This window comes from Ambystoma mexicanum, chromosome 6p (assembly GCF_040938575.1).
Source record: "Ambystoma mexicanum isolate Mex_15411 chromosome 6p, UKY_AmexF1_1, whole genome shotgun sequence".
In the NCBI taxonomy this organism is placed as follows: Eukaryota; Metazoa; Chordata; class Amphibia; order Caudata; family Ambystomatidae; genus Ambystoma; species Ambystoma mexicanum.
This window is the reverse complement of record NC_090935.1, coordinates 1,384,778,093-1,384,803,510: the sequence shown is the minus strand read 5'-3', so window position 1 is coordinate 1,384,803,510 and position 25,418 is coordinate 1,384,778,093.

The following is a 25,418-nucleotide window of genomic DNA, read 5'->3' as shown; positions in this document are numbered from 1 at the left end:
GGCTTCAACTATATCATTTAATGCTCTTAAATCTTGGATTAAACGCCAAGACCTTCACTTTTAATTTTTACAGGGTAAATCACAGTGTTGCAAGGTGATTCTGACGTCACTAGGATGCCCTGCTCCATCATGGCGGAAATTGTCTTCGCGATTCCTTCATCTGCCTCTCTGGACATAGGTTATTGTTAAGCTCCTGGTAAAATTGCTCCTGGTTTTAGTTTAATTTTCACTTCACCTGCTCCCTTCATGAGGCCTACGTCATAGGGCCCTGTAGTCCATACTGTGACCGGCACTTGGGCCATGTCATCTCCGAAGTATTCTGGACGTATCAGTGCCAGCACCGTTCTCTGTGGCACCTCCCGTGTGATCATTTTGACCCAAAATATGAGACTCATTTCTATCCTTGTCTCTTCTAGGTCAGAGTGTTCTTCGACCAGATCGTCATCGGTGACATCAGTCACTCGGTACCCTTCTTCAATGGTGATAATCGCACACCATTGTCTGCCTTCGTCGTCATATCCTTCGCCAATACCACCTTCCCTCATACTGCGGCAGATTGTATCATTAAGGGAAATACTTGTCCCTCCTCTTCGTGCATAGGTTTTCTGGGTCTGAATAGAAACTCATCAGGTGTCCTCATAGTTCTATCTGCGAGGCCTGGCAATCCCGCCATGAGCACCCGCACACCATATGCGAAGACTTCTGGCTCTAACGGTATAGCTCTCATGGCTACGCGTCCTGAGTATGCTCTGATCATTTTGCACGCGTTCGAATAATGCATTTCTGGAGTGGAGCACACTATACCGTTCTCGGTAAACAAGATTGTCATATTCAACTTAGTCATTAAGTCCCGACCCAGGATGTTTACTGGGGTCTGACGTGAATATAATAAGGGTACATTCATTTTGCGCTCTCCCACAGAGACTGGGAGTGCGTCTGTAAAGGGAACTCTACTGTGAGCTCTCGTGAAACTCTGAGTATCTACGGCTTCGCCGGACAAGGAAAACTTGCCTTCTCGAATGCACAAGCGCGTCGCACCCGTGTCAACTAAGAAGGAATATTCTTTACCTGCTATGACGACATTCACCCTAGGTTCCCTATTAGGGTCTGGTGTCACTGATAGGATAGAACACATCAGAGTCCCCCGTGAGCTGTCCTATTTCATATATAAATTCAGGCCACTGTATACTTGCTGATTTCCCCCATTCTCATGGTTGACTCCCACTCCGGTGCTAGTGCCCTGTGATATTTGCGGTGGTGCCTGCTGGGATTGTCCATGCGATACGTTCCCCATGCTCGGGGGTTGAACCACTTGCTGCGCATCTAGCTGCAAGCCTGACGCCTGCTGCTGTGCTGTGTGATTTTGTGCACTGCCCTGCTACGGGACGGCAGGCTGATTCACCATGCCTGCCCCCATCCCTTGGCTATTTTGCAACATGCCTTGGCTTCTGCACACGCGCGCCACATGTCCTGTCATTCCACACAGCCAACACACTGGCGGTGGTCAGGCCATCTGTCCATCTGGCGTAGCTGGACTGCCCATCTGCGCGTTCTGAAAGCCACTTTGATTATTCTGAAAGCCCCCATTGTACCCTCGAAACCCACCTTGATTAGTCTGCCATCCTCTTCCTCCAAAACCCCTTCCCCTGTGGTAAAATCCTGCACTACCTTGGTTATTCTGGGATGGGTTAGCTACTGATTGCATGCTTGGTTCAGCTGGGCTTGTCAGCATGGCTCCCTCGAGAGCATACTTTAAGAGTTTCTTTTGCACCAGCTTTGCTTCCTCACCCTTACGAGTTGCCTCCTTCTTCCGGTTCTTTTCTTGCAACAATCTGCAGTAGTGTGCAATTGTCAACTATATTTCGACCCATGGTTTTGCTTCTACTCCTACCAATTTTTTGAGCTGGTTATGCACCGGTTCAGGCAACCCCTGGCACAATATGTGGTAGAATACAGGGATAGATTTTGTCCAGGACTCGTGCGTTTCGAGCACCCACGCATCTTGGAAACTCTGGATATTAATCAACGGATCCTCTGACTCTTTCATTTTCCGAGTCATTATAGCTCCCATATCTGAAGTGTCTGGACATAGCGTTCGCAGCGATTTCCACACTGCTGCTCTACAATTATCAAATGGTACTCTGTCATGGGAGGTGTCAATTATGGTTACCCGAGGGTAGCCTGCCCGTTTCCATATATCGTCTGCTCTTTCACCAAGTATGGCGATTAGGAGGCCCTTAATGTCCCCTTTAGCTAAGGTGACACCCCCCGTCATTTTCTCTAACTCATGTATCCACTTCCCGGCTCCCAATGTCAGCATTGGAAGCTTATTTTTTAGGTTCTCCCGGTCCATGTGTGGCCATGGAATATATTGTGGTCGTGCTCCCCCCTTTTCTAGCAGTGGGAATTGGAATGCGCAGTCTTCTTTTTCTTTCCCCATAGCTCTTCGGTCTATAGCTGGGGTGGCATTTCCACCTTGCCATCTCCCAAGCAATGCCCTTAATCTATCTGCATAGGCAGGTGCTGACACCCCCCTCTGACCGTGGGGTGTTCCTTCATGGCGGCCGGACTGTGCGGCAGACTTCTGTGTCCTACTTGTGGACTCGCTAGCTTCTGACCATCGTAGCCTTTGGTCCCCTGGGAGCTGTTTTTCGCACTGTCCTCCTTCCTCGTGTGCCACATCCTCCATTTCCCCACCGGAGTCATATTCTGAATACTCCCAGTTTACACAACTCCTTGCATCTTCTTCGTTCTGCCCAATCTCCAGCCTGTCTAGAGACAGTCCCCTGCTCCCACTACTTTGGGTGACATCCTCAGTGTCATATAGCTAAGTGCTCTCTAAGCGCTCATCTTCCCTTCCCCCATTGGATATCTGTTCTAGCCCCATCTCATTGTATATTTATCTATTGTTGCCCCGATGCTTCTGGTGTCAAAGTCATCTTCAATATTTGTCCCACTTATACCTTGCACCGAGTCGCTCACAGGGAAGAATTCTTCTATGTCTTCCCATTATACAACAGGATTCGGTTATTTAACTTCCCGCTCCAGATATTCAAGATCCCGTGCCCTCTGTCTCTGCTTTCGTGCTGTTTCCTCATCTACTTCCTTGTGCTTCCTCGCTTCTTCTCTAGCCTTGTCTACTTCCCTCATCCTTTCGTTTCTACGTTCCTTTGCCCTTCTAATTTCCTCCTCTTCTCTTCTCTTTGCTCTCTTCTCATGTACTCTTTGCTCTTCTTCCATCCTTTGCTTAGTCTGTCTGTACTGGTCGTAGGCTGCCTCTTGTTTGCGATCAAGCTGTTTCTCTTGCTCTTCGCGATATAGCTGTTCTCGCTTTAGCCTATCATTCCTTCTTGTCCTTTCATCCCAAACTTCCATCTCTTTTTTTCTCTCTCTCCTTTGCGGCTCATCAGACCTCTCTCTTGGCCTTATATCATCACTTCCTTTTCCATCCAAATTCAGCAATATCTGACTTCCCATCCATTCGTCTTTTGCGAATGCTATCTCATCAATTCTACCTTAATTTCCCTTTCTCACGTACCCTTTGCTCTTCTTCCATCCTTTGCTTAGTCTGTCTGTACTGGTCGTAGGCTGCCTCTTGTTTGCGATCAAGCTGTTTCTCTTGCTCTTCATGATGTAGCTCTTCTCGCCTTAGCCTATACTTCCTTCTTGTCCTTTCATCCCAAACTTCCATCTCTTTTTTTCTCTCTCTCCTTTGCGTCTCATCAGACCTCTCTCTTGGCCTTATATCATCACTTCCTTTTCCATCCAAATTCAGCAATATATGACCTCCCATTCATTAGTCTTTCGCGAATGCTATTCCATCAATTCTACCTTAATTTCCGTTTCGTTTATTTCCCTCTCTCTCCTTATCAGGAGGTGCACAACTACGTGCCGATCTTTTCCTTCATCTTCGCGTCTCTCATTGTCCTTCGAGACCGCAGAGACAATATTGTTTTCCTGTTCCCTTCCCTTATTGTCGTCACTACTGTATGTAGGCGACTCATATGCGGGGTTGCTATACCCCGTGGTTGCCTTAAGTTCTCTTAGCGGGTAAAGCCCCTCTGTCTTACTCCCTTCAATGACTGGCTCAGGTGGGGCTGGTGGCGCGGTAGGCATCTCACCCCCCTCCGTACATACATTTAGTATCCAGTCTGTGGGTGGTTCTTCCACCTTCGTCTCTTCAAACATTTTCCACAATTGTAGAACAGCAAGACATTTCTCTAGCTTCTTGCCTGTATATGTGGCATGTAAATAAGTCGTCATGTGCTGTAAAACGGCTTTAGATAGGGACCCATTCTGTGGCCAAGGCATAAACATCTTGTGGGCGGTACCCTTAACCCCTCTGTGCTATACTTTTTTAGTTTAGGAGCATGCTTAGGTAGTTGCATGCACAGATGCGCAAGTGGGGTGACCTCTTCCATTTTCAATTCCGTTACCAACAATACTTATACAGTTTGTTATCCTTCTACTAGCATGAGCGAGAACCAGATACGCAAGCTCCAATCCAATATTTTCCCGCCAAAATTGTTTACTATCAATTAACTCAAAACCATCAATTCATTGGCGATTCCCTCTCAGTTACAGAATCGCGCAAAACCAAATTTCATTTCGGACAATCAATGATACAGTTCTATTACATTTGACGTACAACAGAACACATATGACAGGCACTTGACAGACTAGACAGACACCAGCTGGTCATACATATACCTGCCTTCTAATCAATACCCCGTCGTGGAGTTTAAACAAACTCCTTTGATGTGTCTTTAAACGTCACCGTAGTCTAATTGTCCCTTAGTATATGGGCTATGAGTTCACGTTTCTTCTGACCGCTGTATTACAGCGCGGGAACAAGGCGAATCCTTACGTTTTTATCTCAGGTGCCCCCCTGGTAATCCTTCGTTTTTATTTCAGGTGTCCCCCTGGCACCCCTTGCTTTTCTCTCGGGTGTCCCCCCGGTATCCACTCTTTGGGCCTCATTCCGAGTACGGCGCTAACCAATGGCGCTATTAACGCCTTGGTTGACGCCGTATCCGGACCGGCAGCGCCTTGGTGGATGGCGGAATTACCGCCCCATTCCAAGGTTGGCGGGGCGGTAATTCCCCAATCCCCATTTACCCTTCCCCATTCCCATTCTTGCCCCATAGGGCATAATGGGAGTGGGGAAGGCGTTAATTACGCCACCGTAAATTACGGTGGCGTAATTAACATCAAGGTCCCTTAGCGCCATGGTTTTTAACACCTGCTAAAAGCAGGTGTTAAAACCTCCATGGCGCAAAGGGAACTCGGAGTATGGCGGTAAGGGATTACCGCCACCACTCTCGTTAGCGGTGGCCGCTATCCCTTACCGCCATACTCGGAATGAGGCCCGTTATCTCTTATGCTCGAGTCATTACCCCCTATATTTATACAGTCTTCTCTACTTCTGACTATTTTAATTTTTTCTCCACCACCCTTCGTTAACTTTCCCTTGCTTGTTCTAATGCCTACAAGACATTTGCCAAAGTAACAAGTTTATTGTTTCACTTACCGATCGCATATTTTCCTCTCTGGAGCTTCAGAATCACCGCCCCTTCCTCTTCAGCCTCTTATGTTTTTTTTCTGTCCGATTGGCTGCCTGTGGGAATGAGAAGGGTTATGCTTGGAAAGGCGGGTTCCTTCAGACCCACTGCAGATTTTTTATGGACTTACACTATCATTGTCCACAGGGAGCTTCTCAGTCTACTCAGCCGGAATGGCGAAAGGACTTGTGATATTGCCGAAGGCCCAGAGTTACTTCGTGCCGTCGGTCTATAGGTGTCTTATAACTATATTTATCAATAATCCATAATCCATAATCAATGGCCGAAACCATCCTCACACTACCAAGTGTTCAAGAGTAGAGAAATTCACTAAAGGGCCCATAGGTCAGCGCTCACCCTCTACAATTTGTATGACAAGATAGCTGCACCATGTGAGGAAAGGGGGTGCAGGATTCACTTACTCCAACAAGACTCAATAATGAGGACTCAGTAATTTGGCAAAGGGAAGTCCGTTTAATGACAAGTACATCAAACAGGGAAGCAGTTGGCAATCAGCATTGTTACGATCACCTGTCTCGCTCCGACTTCCTCGAACTTCAGTTGAACAGCAATTCTTATAGGCAATATTCGTCATCATTGACGTCTAATTCTAAAAAAACTCGACATGCAATATAATTGGTTAGGAAAGGTAACTTACGTATATGTGCTATATCTGTATATGATAATAGAGCATGCGGATTGGATAATTCTTATTGGGTAGGCATCTACGCCCATCCCACTACATCACACGTGATAGAAATCATTACAAGTACGACGTCTCATTGGTTCTTCGATATATAGGAGCCTAGATAACTTGGTCCATTGTGATTGGGAAGGTTACAACCCTAGACATAAATCCCCATTTTAATTAGCAGCATGCAGAATGGACACCCAGGTGCCTGGTGTCCCAAGTTTCACCCTGCCTCCCTTCCATCAATCAGTATTTTAGGGCTATGTGTCAATTAGTTGGCTGGGTATGGCCTCGAAACTGTAGCCTCTTATCAGGAAAAGTTATGGCATCCTCCTGTCCTGGATGACATCAGGCTATGGTACTTCTTCGCGCCTGGCTGGTCACGTGTTAGTTCACCATGAATCTTCTTCAGTTTCCAGCTTTTAGTGTATTTAATTATGTTTAGGCCTCCCCACCTGCATGCGCCCCCCTTATCTTGACCTTCATGGGGCAGGCTGGTATGCTCTGAAGTTTGAGTCTTGTTAGCTGACGCTCTTCTCCCTTTCTCTGGATGACCTCGATTTCCTAGGCATGAGCCGCTCTTTCTTGAGTTTCGATTCCGCTCCTTCTCTTGCCTCTGGCTGAGAAACTTGGCCTGTCAGGCCTCTGGCAGCCTGGGTACATTTCTGCTTTTACAAAATGGAGTCGCACTGGTATAATGTGTCTTTTTGAAGTAGATATATAGTTGGCGCTTGCCGCTTTAATCTTCTACTAAGCATTGCAAGCAGTATCGTTTTCTTTAGCCTCTTGCGTTCCAAGCCTATTCACACATGTTTAACTGGTCGGTTGCTTCCATCTTGTCTCGTAGCAACGTTTCCTTACGTTTTAACATTGTCTCTTCTCTGTGTCCATTACATTTATTTTCGTAGTTACTCGCACTGGCGTGCCTGTCTTCGATAGCCACTTTTGTTCATTCACGAGTCTGTTCAGGCCCTTGTGTCATTTCCACTGGCCTTCCATTAGGGCTCTTTGGGTCTCTTCATGGACCGTCTGTAGGTACTCTTCGTTTCGTATCAGCGGCTGGTACGGCTGTCTGATAGGGCACCGTGCTGCCCAGGGTTGTCTGGTTATGGGTGCTACAACAGGTATGGATCTTCTGATGTACACTGGGCAGAGTCCCAGTGCAGCTCTTTGTTGGTTCATTTGCTCCTCATACGTCACATACCTTGGCGAGTATGCTCCTGGTACCTCGAAATGAGGGGATGGGGTGTAGGCCATGTCTTGGACCTCCTCTACAACTGTACAAATATGTGATCAACATTCCTTTTTAATAGTGCAAAGACGCTTAATTTACAGCCCTCCCACCCCACTATTGTGCATTAAAACTCTGCCTCAAATAAAAGGTCACTTCCCGGAAAATGGATCTGGTTGTCCCTCGAATAAAAGCGTTTCTGTTAAAAATTGTGATGGTTGAAATTAATCCCACTCATAAAAAGCTTATCTCTGGAACATTGTTCTGGCTCACTCTACAGAAAAGCCACTATCTGAAAACTTGTCATGGCTCTGAAAATGTTGGACCGTGATAAGTTGAGGTCATGTTATCAGAGGCCCCAATCTGTATACTTATTAAAATAATACGCTATAATTAATAGTAGTGTGTTTGGTTCACCTCTTTCAATCTTTCTCAGACTCAAATAGGTTTTCTTGTTTTACATTAGACTACCAGGGCCGGGAGGATTGCAAAGTGTTTGTCTTAGAAGCAAGACAACACAGAGCAGTGCAGGTTTGTCTTGGAAACAAGACTATGCGGAGCAACACAGGTTTGAATCTTGATTCTGCACTTAAAGACTGGTCTCTGGTATTTTGCGTGTTGTAAATAATGAATTTGTTTGTTTTATTGTTTGTTTTAATATTTATGATGCGCCAGACCCGAGGGTATCAGTGCACAAAGGCATAAAGAGGGTTGTTCAGCTTAGGTTACATAACTGTAAAATATCATACATTTTAAGCACATTTGTAGTCAGAGACATCATGGAGCAATTATATACAATAGGTGCAGACAGTGCATGACTACAGAAGAGTTGTTCAGCTTTGGTTACATTGCTATAAAGTATCATACAATTTATAGAGAATATGGCTGGGGACATCGCTAGGCAATTATATACAGTATGTACAGACAGGGCAAGTGGTGTGATCTAGGTGTGGTGGAGTGTCAGATGCCATTTTCCTTGATCCAATGGATAAGGTTGGATCTAAAATGAAGATAAGGTAAGTCTTCCCTTAAGGCCTTTGACCGGGAAGCTGCTTCCACCGGTTTTCGTGCATTTGAATCTGGGCACAAGTAGAAGGTTAGCGTTGGCTGTTCTCGAGGGACAGTTGGAGGATTGTCTTGAAAATCTGGCTATGAGGTATTGTGGGGCAGCATGGTGTAAGCATTTATGTGTCAGGGAAGCTGTTTTAGGGAGAATATTGTCTTTTGTGGAAAGCCAATTGTTAGATCGTCTGAGGTCAGATATGTGGGCCTTCTTAGGAATACTTAAGGCGGCTCTCAGAGCATTACTCTGTAGAATCTGTATCTTATTAGTAATGTATTTTTTACTCCCCATATATAATGCGTTGCAGTAATCCACAGGGGCTCTTGCTAGGGTAATACAATTGTTGGCTGAGAGGAAAGTCTTGGCTGCTCTGATTAGTTTGCAGGTGTAAGCCGTAGCTGGTTCCATGGAGTTCACTTGCTTTTTGAAGTTTAAAGTACAGTCTAGATAAAATCAGAGAGTTTTGACTTCCTTGGCTACTGTGATGTTGTTGTTATCTATTTTGAAATTCTAGTAGAGGTGGCCTACTTTATTGAGGGTGGCAGGGGTGCCGAGAATGAGGAGTTCCGTTTTGTCATCATTCAGGCATAGACCGTGAGATGCCATCCATGCCTGGATGATGAGGTACACTCTGTTAACAAAGGCCAAATCCTTGTTATAATCTCCCGTCAGCGGGATGAGGATCTGTGTATAATCCGCATAGTTAGTGTAGGTGATACCCAGGCCATCTAGATCATCAAATGGGGGCTTTGTGAAGATGTTGTACGGAGTGGGCGAAAACACAGAAGCCCTGGGGCACACTGCAGGAGATGGGTATGGGGTCAGCAGCTGCTTAAGGTGAGAAAACCCACATTGTTCTACTGTCCAGGAAAGATTGAATCCATCCAATAGCTTCTTGTGAGAAGTGAGCAGCAGAGTCCAGGTGGTTTCACAAGATCTTATGGTCGACCAGGTCGAACACCGCTGAGAGATCAAGTAATAGTGCTTGACGTAATAGTGCTGTCTTGCCATTGTCTCTCAAGGAGTCTATTTGTGCTTTAAGGTCGATAAGTGCAGTTTCTATTCCATGTTGGGGTCTGAAACCTGACCACTCCTAAAAGGTGGTTGCATTCCAGATATTGTTTGATTTGGAGGTATGCCACTTTATCCAAGATTTTAAGCAGGAACGGAACTGTGGTGATGGGGCGGTAGTTTGTGGGTATAGATGGATCAAGAGTTTGTTTTTTGAGAAGTGGGAGGACCCACGACTCTTTCAAGTTGTTGGGGATAGTACCGGTAGAGAAGGAGGCATTTATAAGTTTCGTAATGAATGGGGAGAGGTCGCGTGCAGCATCTTTTATAATTTGTGCTGGGCAAGGGTCGCCGTGGAAGTTGGAGGGTTTAAGGGTTAGGATAACTTTTTCAACTTCTAGGGTGGATACTTTCTTGAAATTGAAGTGGGGCGTAGGTAGAGTGGGAGTGGTAGGGGGCTGGGTGGTCCGGGGCATGGGGGCTGAGGTATTGTTAGGATTAGGGGTTAGGAGGATAGTTTCTTTTTTATTGTTAATCTTGGCCTGGAGGGTCATTATCTTGTTGGATAAAGCAATCTGAATGCTGGTGCACCAGTTTTTTATCTTTGATGCATGTGTCTGGGACTTGGATGGGCGTTTCTATCTCTTTAAGGATAGTGTACAGTTCCTTAGTATTTCATTATTTGCAGTAAATAATAATCGTCATCTGTCAATATAGGCAGTGAGTGCATATTTGGACCATGGTTGACTGACCTGGAATCTCTGTCACACATTCGCTTAGGCAGCATTGGTTGGTGGACATACTTTTCATTGTTTTTCATGAAAGAAGAGCACTTAATGGTTATATGTGTTTGTAACAAGGTCACTTAGTTTGCACTTTACTCATGCATTTTCTGGAACAGAGTTGACAACGTGTTTTTGACACAATATTTTCAGCTATCTTAAAAATCATCTTGCAATGATTGGCATGCAACTCCCCATCCCATAATCAAATCTTGAAAGACCTGACAAGATCTGCTTATTTTTTTCTCTAATACTTGAATGGATCAGTGTCAAATGGAGTGACACCTTGACTGAGATAGCTGCCAATAGTGTATTGAATTCAGCACTCCCTTGACACATCTTTAGTTTTGTAGTATGGGGACACGACCAGCTTGTCCCAAACTCTTTTATAACAGGCACTGTTTGTTGAGTCGTAACGTGTGTTACATCTGAGCTGGTACTCCATTCTTGTTGACTAGTGAGGTTGCAGGGGAGTGATATGTTGGCTGCCAGTGGCGTTGTCCCAATCCTCGGCCAAATCTTCAATACCTTCTTTTACACCAGAAACAAGCACGTTTTATAACATAAACACTTTGGTAGCTATGTCATTTTAAAGTGAGTTTCAAGGGCATTGCTAACTTCCAGTGTTCTGTGTCTAGGAGTTTGTTTAGACATGTTCTATTTTGAAGCAGCTTAAGTATTTGGTCAACAAAGGGTACGCCTGAAACATCCCCTTTGCTTTTAAAGACACTACTCTGTTTCTCAACGTGTTGCTTTAACAGATTTATTGTGGTACACCTTCACTCAATGTGGCATTCTTAGTGCAAATGTGGCAAATTACTTCTTCAAAATATTTTAGAAGGTGTGGGAAGTGCTTTAACGTGAACCACTGTGCTGTATTAAACATAACATCAACTGCTAAAACATGCTGCAAGGTATAATCCAGTGTTGCCTTGCTTTACTCCAACATTATTTTGAACTTGTTAAAAATGGAGTTCTACCTTGTAGGTGCATCTTGCACAAGTGGATAATATGGCAATTTGCGCTTTGCCGGAATATTTTCCCATGCTGCCCGTGCCTTTGCAGAATGGCTACACTGGACACAATTGTTTTGTTGCTGCTCCAACCGAGGTAATAGTTCTACTGCTCCTCTTGAAACAGTCATGGATAAGAAGGTTCAAACAATGGGCAAACAAGGGTATATGGTTGAGTCAGTCTTTTCACAATGTAGACATTATGCCACATTGCCAGACATAACAGAACTGACATGGTGTTCTTATTCAGTGGCTTCAGCCACTCAGATATCTTGCAGCTTTTTTTAAAATATCATTTGCAGTGTATTCTTTCCCCGCAAATGAGTAGAGGCAGAGATAAGCCATCTTCTGCTTACCTGCGCAGTGTTGCTGGTAAAGGGGCCTTTTGGAGGCAAGGCCTTAGAAGAGGTGATGTCTTGGTCTGTTGGTTGGGATGGGAACCAATATACAGTGAAGCACATTTAATATGCTATTTTGGAACTGGCCCATGTATAGATTGTTAAAGGGACAGTGGGGTCATTACAAGTTTGGAGGTAGCCATGCCGCTATTAGTGGCATGGCTACTCCCTTACCTGGTACAGGGTCTGGGTTCCTTGAATGAGGAATTACTGGGCCATTCCGACCTTGGAGGAGCCGGTAATTCCTCATTCGAGGAACCCGAACCCGGTACATCCCCATTCCCATTCGAGCCCCCATAGGGCTCAATGGGGATGGGGAGGGAGCTAACAACGGGCCTGTTAATAAATGGCCCGTTATTAGCACCCTGGTCTGCTCGCGGGACCCGGTAAGGGCACCTGGTAAAACCAGGCACCCTTAGCGGGTTCCCGCGAGCAGACTTGTAATGAGGCAGTAAGGGGTTGACGGCTCCGGCACCTTTACCAGCACCATTAACCCCTTACCGCCTCACTCGTAATGACCCCCAGTATGGCTTTCACTGATCCTCAGGGCACAAGGTGCAGTGTTTTGCAAGGTTTCCTACAATTGCAGAACTTCAACAGTTCAAAACAAATCTGACATGGTGCATTGTAACAAAGTGCAAAGTCATTTGTGTTCACCAACACTAAATAGCTGCATGTCTGGCTATAAAATGTCCAATCAGGTTGAACTTCAGAGTTGCTGTGGTGTTTGGCACAGGATGTTTTCTTTTCTAACAAGTCACTTAAATTGATTACATTGATTTTTAGCACTATTAGGCAGACACATGCCTTGATTTTTTGCAAAAATCCCTTGGTCACCTACTACCCACTCTACTATAGAAAAGACCAAAGTGCAAAACATAAGTGAGGTACCCCACGACCTACCACTAAAAAAACACAAGTCTCCCTTAGACAACAATTGTAAGAAGTGAATGGCTCGTATATTACAAGTGTATTGTCATAGTAGCATTATTTTCTCAAAAGGATCAGTATATTATTACTAATACATAATATCCCCAGTTCATAATAATTTACCATATCCCACTACCAAACATACATACATGACAATTCATTGAAATCATTTCTATGTACAAATAGTAAATACAATTCTTATTGGGCACCACTTCTAATTGGATTTTACACATATAACCACATTTCGATGGCTTTTCATAGCCCAAATCCACCTCTAAAAATGAAGTCCAAAATATGTTTTCCCCCACAATCCATTTATTAAGACACTTCATTAAGGCAAACATGAGTACCATAGCATTCAGTTTCGAATTGTAAAATGTATTATTAAGCTAATATATATTGCACTTCATAGACCATAGCATTGTTACACATTCAGCTATTAGAAAATACATTTCACATTGTCCTTATTCTTAAGTGAATACAACCGTCTATCCATTGGTGCCACATTCCAAATGGTTTGAAAATAATTGCACAACACCCATAGGTCTTTATTTAAATACACCATATTGTTGCTAATTCCCAAACAATGGCCCTCATTATGAGTCTGCCGGTAAACCACTGGTAGCACTCACCTTACCATTTCCACCACCCAATATCCAGGTAATACTGGGATATTACGAGCGGTGCAGGAATTTCTGTGAAGTCCCATAGGACTCCTTGGGAATGGGAACACTGAAGCACCAGCACCGTTAGTAACAGTGCTGGTGCTTCGGTGATAAATCTGCCGGTAGGGGCTTGAACTACTGACAAGTCAGGACTGCTGGTAGTTCACTGCCCCTACAGACAGACTTGCAGTTTGCCAGCCCGGAAATGTGTTACCAGCACTTTTTTCCGGACCGGCAAACCTGTAATTAGGGCCATAATTCCTCTCAATATGCTTGCAGTCTATCTTCAACTCAACTGTGACAAATGTGTGAATCACATAATCTTCACATTCCTAACACTGACATCCAACTGTGAGATTAAACACTCAAATGAATAATCTGACGTTTACAGTATGGATTATCTGATCCAAATAGGGATACAATAAGTGTAACTCACATAGCTTCAACTTCCAAATGGTCCCTAGTAGGAAATCATCCTGTACTTCATAGTTCATCAATAAATGACAACACAGTAAATTTAAAGCAGAGCACATTTCAGAGGTCCTACATTAACCGAGGGGAATAGCAAGCCTAGCGAGTTGTAACCCTCTACTTACATCAAGAGCAAAAGGTATCTTCACATCGCTAGCTGCTTGACTTGACTAAAGCATGACCCAATGGTAAAATCTTCCAACCAAAAATGTAATTGGAATAGTGATTTGTATTCATCATGGGAAATCATTGTCCTGTATTGTTTGGTCAAACCATCCCTAAATGTGACTTCACCATTTATTGTAAGTCGCATCAAAATGACTGAGCCAGCACCAAATATTGCAAAGTCCTCCTGCTGCATGTGCACCAAATTATACACTTCCAACAGTGTTTGGTCCCTTTGTCAACAAGTGTAACATAGTGTCATATAAATATTATAAACAATGCCATAATTAAATAACCATTGCTTACTGAATTTCAACAAAACAGGTAATAAACACGTATTGATGTCATTGGGGGTCATTACGAGTTTGGAGGCAGCCATGGTGCTATTAGCACCATAGCTGTCACCAAACCCATGTCCGTGTCCGGGTTCCTTGAATGGGGATTTACCGGGTCATTCCAACCTTGGAGGACCCGGTAAGTCCCCATTCAAAATACCCATCCCCATTCCCATTCGAGCCCCCATAGTGCTCAATGGGAATGGGGAGGGAACTAATAACGGGCCTGTTAATAAGTTTACTTTCTTTTTGGTCTTACTTATATATGGTTTTGACAAAGGCACAAACTGGCATATATAACCATAGTTGAGCGACAATTTGTAAAAGAGACCTTCCTCCACATCAAAACCAACCTCAAGACTTCTGATGGTCTGCTGTCAGCATCTACTTTGCCCTAATGCAGATTCCAATCTCCATATTCGTGGCAAAGATCTAGTGCTAGGCTCTCTTAAATATACATCATACGTCATAATCAGATCCTTCAGGAAGTGGCTTCTTTTAAATGCAAAAAAGCAGCAGATTCAATAGACCTTTCCCATGCACTGAAATATTTCAAATTCCTTTTTTTTAAAGTTTGTTGGAAAGATTTTTGAAAGTACTTGTGCACGCAATTTGATCCTGTTCTTTATCTTTGACAGCATCTTCCAATAATATGTTTCGGTTATTGTTTCTAGCTCTTTTCAAGGACATTTCAAATAGAGCCTATGGGTAACCTCTGTCTATAAACAAAATGCTCTACTAAATAAACTATTACTCCTAATAGGGAAGAACGGACCACATGGCAAGTTTCCTCTACATGTTTGGAATGGAAGGTTCTGTATATGTAATGTTATGCTATGTTATCTAGACTTCTTAAGTGCAGCTATTTCCCAATGGCATTTTAGCGCTGAAGATTTCCTAAGCCAGAGAAGGGAAGAAATATCACCAAAAAAGGAAAAGAAGGTGAAGAAACAAGGGAAGGCTAGTTATAGAGGTGCATTTAAGCCTTTTCCGAAAGGCCAAATGATTGACAATGTCACGCAGGGTCAGAGGAAGAAGGTTCCACAAAGTTGGAGCCGTGACCGAAAAAAAGATTGCCCCCGATGGTAGCTCTAGAAAAGCAGGGGTCACACAACAGTGCTGATTTGCTGAGCGAAGGTTCTGTGTGGGGGCATATTTTATACGTTTCTCACAAAGATAACGTGCTCCAAAACCATAGCTGATGGTCAAGGCACGAGGTCTTAAATGCGATGCCCGCCACCAGTGTCAGACAGTGTAGTCTCTGCAGAACAGAGAGACATGGGCAAATTTAGGGAGGCCAGCGGCCAGAGGAGCGGCAGAATTTTGCACCACCTGAAGATGCTGTATGAGAAACGTAAGCTGGGCAAACAACATAGCACTACAATAATCCAGAGTCCCTGAGATGGATGCTGAGACTAGTAGGCTCCAGCATACTATTTGAATAAACTGACACATTTTCCTCAACATTCTAAGCTTTGCATGGCCCAATCTGCATCTCGCCTTGACCTGGGGTGATGCTGAAAGGTATGATGCAATTTTGTCCTACCTTTTTTTTACCACTGAGACCAGGGTGGGCAAGGGACCCAGAATTGAGGGCCAGAAGTCATATAACTAAAGATTACGATTGTCTGGGCGTTAATGTATGCGCATCTACTATACTTTAGTGCAAGTGCTTCCATAAAAATGTTCACAAGCAATTTTAAAGCATTTAGGTTTTTTGGTGGGCATTTAGCAACTTTCACAGACATCTACTCTGTATTGTGTATGTTTTTGTTGCCCTACGGCTTGCCAACAGATGATTGTTTTCTTTATCTCGGCACTATATAAATATATTGCAAAACTTGTAAAAACTAGAAATAGTTAAATCAAGTATAATAAAAAATATATATATATATGTGTGTTTTTGCTTGGCTTCCACTCACTCACTCACTGAAAAGCCAATAATTTTTGGGCACAATTTGTCCTAGATTTCCCCGACAGAACAGCTGCTTCCTCTTAAGTTCAGACAAGAAAACTAGCTGCCTGCTAAAGAAATTCATTAAACCTTGACTGAAATAAAACTGAAGTAAAATGTCCTCTAAAACTGGACAGCATCAATCTAAAAGCAATGGCTCAAACAAATATGTATATTTCTAAAAACAAATAACAAAATAAATGAAAAAAAAAATAACAAAAGAAGTAATCAGAATAAATCAAATTAAAACATGTGTTTGTAGAAAACAATTGAACAACACACAGTTCACAGTTGGATTTTTAAGAGAATGCTATTTAAATGAGATTAAAATGCAAAATACACTGAAAAAAGAAAGAAAATATCATTATTTTGAATAAAATCCAGTGTACTACATCAGAAAAAGGTACTGACACAACAGCTTCCGGATGGAGCAATGGCCCAATGAATTTGATCCGGATATATTTTATTTTATATTAAAACAAAGTAAAAACCAAATGTAAATCAAAACACTAATAGTATCATGAAATGAAAGCATTCAACTAGAAAAAGGAAAACAGGTTATTCAACTAGATGAGGATTTTGTGGAAGGATGACTTTGGACTGAAGCATATGAGCAAAATGTCTCCAGGCAGGACATTATGGCTCTATTGCATCATCTCAGAAGCGTCCAGTATCCCACAATTCACTTTTACCACATAACATTATTATAGATTGGTTGATGTATTAAAAAGTTTGAGTGTATGCTTGAGGCTGCAATTCTGCATTTAAACATTAGAGCTATGTTTGGCTTCAGATCCAAATAGTTTGAATCTTTTGAGCCAACTTGAATCCCCATTGTTTAGATACGCTTGTATCTGACATTACTGGCACTAAATTACTTGTTGCCGAGGAACGGGGTCAAAACATCAAAGACAAACTGGTCTATGCATCTCACATGAAGCCTTTGCCTTCACTAACCATAGAACAAGTGAAAGGCTGTTAAACACCTAAACCATTACATTTACCCTGCAGTCATTGCTCAGTGTACAAATGTAGCAACGAAAAGACTGATTTCATTTAGAATATTTTTTCTTGGTATATAAATATCTAACAAGTTCCCAAAATAAATGCTAATTATGCTATTATCTGTACATGTGAATTGTGGTTTATAGGGATGACAAAATTCCAAGTATTTGAATGTATGGCAGAACATAGGTCAAATATCCATTGCTCCTGAAACCATCCACGTTTAGTCAAATTCTACGACAATCGTCACGAGAATGATATATAGTGGTTCATCATTGAATATTTGCATCCAGAAACAAACGGTTTTACATCAAGAATTGTCTCTACAAATTGAAAATAAATTAGATCCACAGACTTAACAGACACATTATTGGAATCAACACATGTTTACATGGGCCTGTTCCTGTCCCATGACAATAAAGACAGGTATATTATCCTTTCACTTTTTGCCACTAGAAAACCTTTAGCTTTTTACACATGGAGACATTTGTTGTAGCATAATTTGTGATTTCATTCGAATTCTTTTTTCAAATTGCTTAGGTTACTGTACATTCTATCTTCCTGATATCCCTTAAACCTGCACTTCAACTAGTTGCATACTATGAAATCATAGTCCAATTAACTTTAATCAGCGTAGCCTCCATTTTACTTAAGAAAACAATTCATATTACCCTTTCAAATATGGCTTCCATTCGTGGTCGCTCACATAACTTAACTACATCACTAGGTCAAGTCATCATGACCTGAGAAGGTCCTGCTAGCAATGTTTCACCTTCATTGTGAATGACATTGTAACCTGGTTGACTTCCCAGCAGGACAGCATTTCTTTACCAAGACCCAAATATGAGAGTTCCATTGAATTATTCTTCATCATTCCCAGGGTCCTGACTGGTGATTTTTCTTTTCTACTTACAAGAGCTTTTTAAAAACATAAACATGTCCACTAAATCAACATCATGTTGACATTTAGGTTTTGTTTTCGATAAAGCCAGTAAACAAGCAAGCCATCCATGTTCAACTCTAGTCCCACAGTTATGAAGAATAAGTGTGTGGTAAGTGTTAACTACACCAAATTCCAGCCAAAACTGTTCACCCTTATTGCCACTTGGTCCTCTGGTTTACAGCAGGATTACAAGTCGTTGTAGGGAGGTTTTAATCCACATTTTTGGTGTCCAAAGGACTCGGTGGGGATGTTGCCAGAATTAGCATGAACAGTCATTCTGCTGCAGTAATTCCACAGATTTTTTTAACTTTAAGTGGCAATTTACCTGCAACATGGAGAAAAATCATCCACTTTCAGGTTGAACTTCTAGTTCGGCGGTGCCGTAGAAATGATGGTAAATCCATTAGTGGCGGTAACAGAATTACCACCAGTTTTTTCCCACACCAACAAACTTGTAATTAGGCCCAAATTTCTTTTTAACCTCCACAATCTTCTTGTGATAAATAAATATGTGTTTTTCAAAACCCATGCTAGAATCATCTCATTGGGCCTCATTCCGGGTATGGCGGTAAGGGATAGCGGCCACCGGTAACGAGACCGGTGGCCGTATTCCCTTACCGCCATACTCCGAGTTCCCTCTGCGCCCTCGCCCTTAACGCCTGCTTTGAGCAGGTGTTAAAGTCGAGGGCGCAAAGGGGCCTCCAAGCCAATAACGGTGACCGTAATGAACGGTCACCGTTATTTGCATCTTCCCCATTCCCATTGAGCCCTATGGGGGCTCATTTGGGAATGGGAAGAGCCTTGGTGAATGGGGAATTACCGCCCCGCCAACCTTGGAATGGGGCGGTAATTCCGCCATCCACCAAGGCGCTGCCGGTCCAGGTACGGCATCAACCAAGGCGTTAATAGCGCCATTGGTTAGCGCCGTACTCGGAATGAGGCCCATTGAGTTCATCCGCTCTCTAATTGCATTCCTTAAGGCACTTGATTCTTTTTTTACAGATCTATGCCATTTTAGCAGCTCTCATAATTAAAAATAGGGAACTGCTCTAAAGTCTCTTTTTGGAACTTGACAACTACATTTTGAAATTCGCTTAACAAGTAATTATTTCTTTCATTTAAATTGGTGATTGGTTATTACCAAATGTTCTAATTATTTAACTGCAAGATGTATAATCAGGTGGCGCTTTGGCACTCTTGCTTCATTGCATGAGAAAATCACTGAGGAACTGAGTAGATTTACTAACTCAAGAGTGTTCTTTTCCTGATGAAGGCTAGGTCTTTCGACCACTTGGTGAACAATAAAGTTGAAACTCAAGTTTCTTGAGTCAACGTTCTAACTAAATTAATTTGCCTTATCCGCAACACCATGATCTGTATTTTCCAAACATTTTCGTTTGATGTAATTCTTTTTTCATCTATTCTGTTTAACACATCACTACATGTACGTGCTTGGGAATTTAATTCCACAATAATTAGTACTTTTGTTCTTGCTATTATATCTGCTACAGATGTCATTATATGTTTTTTTTTTGTTTAACAGTGTGAGATTGCTGTCTGAACATTGCATAGCAACAAAGTTGGGTATTATACTGCTTTTGTTCTCAACATATCTGATGTTCTAACTAAAGTAATCTTTCATATCGAAAAGACCTTGGCTACCATGATCTGTATTTTTCCGATCAATTTGGCATCATGTAATTCTTTTTTAAGTGATTTTGTTTAACAAATGACTACATTCACTTGCATGGGACTTTAGTTTCACAGTATTTACAATTTTGTTCTTGATATTATATCTGCCTCATATGTAGATTGATGGTGTTTTGTTTCTTAATAGTGTGAGAATGGTGCTCCTTTGGTTCCAAAACAAAAACCACAACATATTGCTTTTATATTAATAAAACACAAATTAAATTCTCTATGAATTATTATTATTTTTTAAACTCTATACCTAATGCTTATGTCCTTTCCTACCTGCTGCCATATGTGAGAGAGTTCTGTTGGATACATTGGGCCTCATTATAATTTGAGTGGTGTGGGAAAATGCAGCAGTAATACTGTTACTGCCGCATTACCACAATGCCTAACTATGGGTGTGGTGGAAACTTGTAGTATTCACCTCCAGCTCAGAGCTGGGGTTAAATCTGCCACCTTTCTGCCTAATTTCAGTGGAACTACCGCTGTTGGAATTACTACATAGTAATTTTGTTGAAATCCCCCATTCAGTCCTAGGCACTCCAATTAAATGGGGACTAACACTGCCACTCCACTTGTAATCTGGCGATAATATGGCCGGACCAAGTGGCGGTAACAATATTACAGTTTGTTTTTGTTTTTTTTTTTATATATTTATATAGCGCCGACTGCCCACGGGCATCGGGGCGCTTACAAAAAGACATGTACAAGCTCAAGATAGAGCCAGAAGATGCGACGGGACAGCAGACAGATTTATACCAGTTAGCTAATTCAGAGTGGCCTAGACGAGGGATTACTTGAAGAGCTCTGTTTTGAGTTTTTTGCGAAAGACCAGAAGGTTGGACTCCAATCTAAGGTGCTTAGGTAATTTGTTCCAGTTGGAGGCTGCTCGGTTCGGGAAAGCTCTGCCCAAGCCGAGTTCTTTCTTGAATTTCAGGGGTGTTATGAATCCATTTGCCTCTGATCTTAATGCCCTACGTGGATGGTAAAACGTGAGTTTGGACTTCATGTAGGCAGGTGCCTTGCCATATAAGCACGTGTGAGTAAGGCACATAGACTTGAATTGAATACGTTCCTCTATTCTCATCCAGTGAAGGTCTTGTCTAGCTTCACTTATATGTTCACTTCTTGATTTCTTTTTGACCATTCTGATCGCGTTGTTCTGGACCAGTTGTAATTTTTGGATGTTATGCTTACTAGCTCCTACCAGGAGACCATTACCATAGTCTAGACGTGACATGACGGTCGCTCTTGCAATTGTGGCGCTGTTTTTCTCACTCAATAGTGGTCTGATGGCTTTAAGTAGCCGGATGTAGTAGTTACAATTTTTACTAACATAGGTCGCCTGGGCATCAGAACTGAGAGATGCTTCCAGTGTCATGTCTAAAGTTTTAACCTTGTCTGTCACTGGGATAAAGGTCTCTTTGATTTTGAAAGCCCGATATTCCGCGGAAAGTTTGGCACGTGCCTGATTAGAACCGAATACCATTAATTCGGTTTTCTTTCCGTTCAGGCACATCCAGTTATTGTCCATCCAGTCTTTGATGTTACCATAGAGTGTATTTAGAGTCTTACTATCTTTAGCGTAATCCCCAGTCAGTTCCAGGACCAGCTGAGTATCATCAGCATAGTTGGTGAAGAATATCTGGAGTTGTTGTAGTAGCTCACTTTGAAGCCGGATGTACAGATTGAAAAGTAAAGGGGATAGACTAGCTCCCTGTGGAACCCCGCAAAAGATGTAAAATTCGGAGGAGAATTTGTCGCCCCAGTGTACTCTGGATATTCTGTTTTCTAAAAAGGATGTTAACCAGCTTATGGATTCCTTAGAACAATTTGCGACCTTCTGGTTTTTTAACCAAGGGTGTGACAGTAACCTTTTTTATATTGTTGGGTACTACTTGGTCCCGAATGAGGTGTTGACAATTCTAGTAAAGAGTGGCGCAAACATTTCGGGGTGTTGTAGGATGATCTTAGGAGGGAGTAGGTTTTCAGTGCAGGGGGATGGTTTCATGGTTGCTAACGTTTGTAACATAGTTTCTGAAGAGATGGATTGAAATTGAAACTTCTCCTTGTCCATTACGGTTAGTTGTTCTGCAGGTAAGCTCTGTTGCGGTTTATTGGCCTGTGATACTGTAATTCGTTCTCTGGCTTTGGATATTTTATTTGCAAATGCAACCTGATTGTTTTCGCATTCGGTTTGTGAGGGATTAAATGCAGGGGCCAACGCCTTAGGTTTTTCTAAGGATTTAAGAATGTCAAATAGCTTACTGGCTGAATTAGATGAATCTTCAATTTGACTATTGAAATAGTTCTTTTTTGCCTCATTGATCTTAGTTTTGTAGGATTTTTCTAGTGACTTCCAGCTTGTTTTGTGGTCCTCTCTTTGGTTTTATTGCCATTCAACTTCACTACACTTTTTTACTTATTTGAGAGAGATGAATTCAGGCGAGAACCATTTTTGATGGTTAAGGTTGGGTCTTACAGTTTTTTCTCGATTGGGTGCTTTCTGATTGCTTAACCTGAGCATCTGCTGATCGTATTTTTTGATTATGGTGTCACAAGAATCTTTTTCATTGATGTCAGCTAAGATGCTATTGATGCAGAGTTGTAAGTCTGCTTTTTCAATATTTTTAAAGTTTCTGGACAGAACTTTACTTGCCTTGTTAGCCGTTTATTTAGCTGGGATAGGTAGGTGCATATCAAAAACTATTTTATGATGGTCAGAACATATGGTGGTGACATAGTTATTGGTCTCTAGGTTGTTGGTAATGACTCAATCCAGTTGATGGCCATTAGCCATGGTAGGTTTGTGATTCATGACATTGAAGTGTATTTTTTCCAATGATTTTTCAAGAGAAATGGCTTCCTTGTCTTTTGGATCTCCACGCCACCGGTTTAAATCACCAAGGATGATTGTGGATTTATTTAGGCCTATAAGGGAATCGGCGAGAATTGTAAGTTTGTCGTTGAACTCTGATTCCAAAGAAGGGGGTCTATAGATAAGTATGAAGTTTAGACAGTTATTGTCAGTAGGACAATGTTTATGGTGTAGTATTTCACAGCCTGTACAGCAGGATAAGGAGGAGAATACCGGCAGTGATTCTCGAATGATTATGGCTACTCCACCCCCTTTTCCGCTTCCTCTGTTAGCATAGTGGATTGTGTAACCCGTATCTCAGTTGTATCTCAGTGAATTAACAGCTGAGATAACACTGAACTATTAAGCCCCATTGAATCTTATTTGAACCATCTTCCCATCTCGAAACAAATGGTATAAATTAAATTTAGATGCTTTCCTTTTGGCTATGTATGCCCATCCGATAATGGATTCTGAACACTTTTTTGATGCTCTAAACAAATATAGTGTAAATGTTGAATCCATGCATTGTGGCAAATTGAAACATTTTTTCCCACAGTTCCAAGACCCAGTACATTTCTTAAATTGCAGTCAAGGGAGCAATGTACTTGTTTTGACAAAGACTGCAGAATGGTAGAACAGAATTTATAAAGGGGCTAAAAAAGATTAAGCTAGAAAAAAGGGTGAAATTGCAATATTCCGATCAAATTATGAATACATGTTAAACTGGAAAAGAAAGAAAAAATGAAGGTAAGAAATGGCTGTTACTTTGGGGTGCAATCAACAATAAGTAACATCAGGGATTCTATAATATGTAGCAAAGGACCTCACTATTGGTTATCAGTTGTAACATGGTATGTTTATTCCTGTGGGTACTTGAGCTAGCCAGTTTACTCTCTTCTACAAATAGAACCATGGGGCAAGCAAGGTTTCTGAAATGTCTCTATTATTTTAAAAATATACAACAATATACATAAATACTTCCCCATTGTTATTACGAAATCAGAGGTTGACTTTGTCCCTATATTCACAGAGAATTGGGAAGATGCCAGGTACCAACGAAATTCCATTAAGGAATGATCCCTAGATGCAAATTCCCATACAAACTGCTTGTTTCTGTCAATTGCATTTATTGCACATCTTTGAGTTATTTCAACAACAATCATAACATGTGATAAGGCACAACCATTCCATTGAGATCTCAACATTGCATTATAACGATGTAAAACCTATTTCCCTTCCCTTACAACTAACACTAGTTCCGGTTTATTATGGTGAATGCCATTAAACCACATATGAATTTAACATACAAATAAATATTATTATTTCTCAAAAATAAGAATCACATATAAATACAGTAAGGATCATATTGTTTGCCACCTTTTCAACAGAAACATACAAGCTAATCAAACAAGATCATTAGTAGATATGTAATGAAATTATATTTTATTTATATCATGCTTGTACACAAGTGTTTCAGAGCGCGACCAGGCAAAAAGGGAGGGGAACAAGGGAGAACAAAAAAAAAACAGCAATCCTACTAGGCCCAGTGACATTAAGAAAGTGCAAGTGCATGGAAAAGGGAAAAGGGGGAACGTGCATGGAAGGGGGGAGAAGTTGAAAGTGCAGATGGAGGAGAGAAAAGAATAAATACTTAATAAAATAAATAAATACATGTGATACCTGTGGTAGTGCTACCAGCAAGTGGCAGGTGATAGATCAGTCAAATATGGTATAGCTGATAAGTACAGAAGAAAAATGGAAGGGGGACTGTATGGGTACAGATACAGAAATCCAGTGCAAGGTTTGGCCTGGAGGCAGTGCAGGAGGGTGGCAGGGTGAGCAGGTACCTGGGCCCTAATGACAGAGGGTGGCCAGGTGCACGATGCCAAGAGAGAAAGCAGATCAACAGGGGAGAAGGAGGGCGAAGGCAGAGGCAAAGAGGAAAGCCTTGAAGTGCATCCAGAACTGAAGATGGTTCTCCTCAAGATTCAAGGATTGCCGGGAGGCTGTTCCAAAGGGAGGCCCCAGCCGAAGACAGAGATCTACCCCCAGCTTGTTTCTTTGCAAAATGACTAACCCTGAGGGAGATAGAAGTACAGGAGAGAAGGGCTCGAGAGGGGAGGTATTTACTGAGGGATAGTTGAAGGTATTTTGGACCCAGGCCTCACAGAATTACAATGTAATCCCCCAGAAAGCCTTGTGGACAATGCAGAGGGATTTCAGAGCTGGAGAGATATGATCCTAGGGCTTGAGGCCAAGGACAGGTCTCGCAGTCCTGTTCTGGATTAGTTGTAAAGGGCGGAGAGTAGAGGCAGGTAGATTTAGAAAGAGGCTGTTACAGTTATCCAGCCTAGAGAGAACCAGAGCTTGGGAGACAGTGAACTTTTGAGGGAAGGAGAGGAAAGGCAGAGTACCTCTAAGGAGGTGCAATAAAAAGTTTTACTTTTTGGAGACGTAAGAGATGTCTGCGGAGAAGGAAAGTTCACAGATAACCCCAAGGTTCTTAGCCTCACAGGTGGGGCTAGGAGGATGGCAAAGGGAGGCCGGCCAGAGAGTGATGGGGAAAGAATGGAAAAGGTGTACCAATGAGGAGGATCTCAGTCTTCTTGGCATTTATACAAAGATCGTTGGTCGCAAACCAATGC